This window comes from Pinus tabuliformis, chromosome X (genome assembly GCF_031772625.1).
Source record: "Pinus tabuliformis cultivar Carrire ecotype Pingquan chromosome X, CPIR1, whole genome shotgun sequence".
Taxonomy (NCBI): domain Eukaryota; kingdom Viridiplantae; phylum Streptophyta; class Pinopsida; order Pinales; family Pinaceae; genus Pinus; species Pinus tabuliformis.
This window is the reverse complement of record NC_142308.1, coordinates 1,747,126,821-1,747,129,385: the sequence shown is the minus strand read 5'-3', so window position 1 is coordinate 1,747,129,385 and position 2,565 is coordinate 1,747,126,821.

Below are 2,565 nucleotides of genomic sequence, written 5' to 3'. Positions count from 1 at the left end.
CGATCCTTGCTTGGTTTACAAACTTAAAAAACTAAAACAAAATATACTCTCACTCTTATTTTCCTCAACCCATTTCCATCATCCCAGGAAAGGCCAAGGCCTAGGAGGGGCTCTGATACATGTTAAATTTCCATAAAGGAAATGTGTATTTCATTAATCAAATATGATATTATATATATACAGGAAGTGTTGTCTCAAGATAGGAAAACTATCTTGGACACACAATCTATTGGTTGAGAGAATATCTTAACCACACACAAATATAGGAAACAAAATAGGAACCATCCTAATTTATGGACCGATCTTCCATCATTTGGAGGACCTGAGCTATTGGAAATAGATTCCAGAAACAAGCCATACATTTTGGAACATGTTCTGAGGAAGAAATACTATAAAAGGTTGAATCTGAAGAGGTGAATATAGTAAATTAGCAGAGCATGGAGAGACCTAGCGTAGTAGATGCACGGTGGTGTTGCATCATAGAAGAGCCAACCATCCTACTTTGTGGACCAATCTTCCATCATTTGGAGGACCCGAGTTGCTGGAAATAGATTGGAAACAAGCCATCCATTTTGGTACAAGTTCCAATGAAGAAATACTATAAAATTTTGAATCTACTTCAATTGCTACAACCTTTTCAAAATACAACTTACTGTGCCCATACGACTTTTCCTTAGCCCATTTCCCTCAGCCTAGGAAAGGCCAAGACCCTCAGGGGCTTTGATACCATGTTAAATTTCTATAAAGGAAATCTATATTCATATTAATCAAATAATGTTACATATATACATGAAGTGTTGTTTCAAGATAGGAAAACTATCTTGGACACACAATCTATTGGTTGAGAAAATATCTCAACCACACACAAATCTAGGAAACAAAATAGGAACAGACTTCTCTAGATAGAAAGAATCATAACTGAGACAAGTAGGAATTACATATTCCAACATTAGCTTAGGTACGTCCTAACGGTTACATGTTGTTTAAGAAATCTAAGGATAAGAATATGATAATCATTTTAAATGAATCTAAAAAAAAATTGATTTTGTGAAAATTTTAATGATGAGATTTTGATTAAAATTTAATTAAAAAGGAAAAAAGAAAAAAGTTAGCTTATTAAAAGAGATATGTTTAAATATAACATATATATTTAAATTAAAAAATCATTTTATATCAAATATATCAGATATTAATTATAAATCAATAACTCTAATGGGTAATCAATTATTATGATATTTCATTTTATATCACTTATTGATGATGATGATGATGATGATGGTTAACGTCCGTTGAGACCAAACAATGATCTATTGAACCTAAATAAACAAATTATTTATTTTGATTTAAGATTTTATTCCTATGCTCAAAACGCTTGGAGAGAAGCCTCCCGAGCTCACTATAATTTTGACATTGTAAAAGGCTAGGAAGGTCAGTATTGTAACAAAGATTGTGAAATTGAGATCTAATGTGGTTGTATGCAGGGCACTATAAGAGGAAGTGGTTTTCATCCTCAATGCTCCTATTCTCACAAATATGGTAGATGATGATTAAGTCTATTAAGAGAAATGTGGTTTATTGGACCTTAAAAAAGGAAGAGAAGAATTGTGACATTAATATTTTATTTCTATGATCAAAAAGAAGGGAAAGAAGCGCTCCTAGATCACTAACAAGTCAAGAAGGTTGGTAGTGTGGCAATTGTATTGGAAATGAGAGCAGATGTGAGTAAGAATCAGGCAATCCAAGAGAAAGTGTTTTTCATCTTCAACCCAGGTGATATATTCTTTTGTCCCAGGGTGTTTTGGGAATGTTGACTATGTTGTCATTAATGTCAAAGCAGTTGCAGGATATCGTCATTCATGCCCTCAATATGTTGGCACCCATGGATGAAATGATGCATTGGTGAAACCCTAGCTCTAGGGTTTGGATTCCTTGGTTGATGAACATACTGCGCACTAGTTGAGTTTTTTGAAGATGCATATCAATGAATTTGTCACGAAGACAATCATCATTGGATCCTCTTTTTCATGTCGATTCCAACAGTATGTGGAGCGTTTCAAGAGCCCTCACAGTTTGAGAGATATGGCTCGTCAAAGATATGAAGCCCCATCCTATGATCAAAGGTCCAAAAGGAAGATGATGTGATAATTGTGATTGAAGAACCTAGAAAATTGATGATGTGGCAATATATTATCTTCCTAGAGGATTACATCATGATTACATCATGTAATGTTATGGCAATACGTTGTTGTGGAGGGTTTCAATAATAATTTTGATTAATAGTTAGTAAGGGGTTTTTGAATTTAAATTCAAATAGTCCAAATTAGAGGGAGCAGCATTTTGGCTCCAATAATATTTGAAATTTTAAATTCAAAATCCCTCCAAAAAGGCTAGTTATATTCCCTTTTTAAAACTCCTCTCAAACATTATAACTATGAGACACTCATCTCTCTCTCCACTGCAATGAAATGGAGTTACATCGAAATCTCCTCTGCAACCTTACACAATTTTGTGTAGGCAAAGAAGGTGGTCGAGTTCAATAAATCTTTTAATGATATGTTTTGTCTA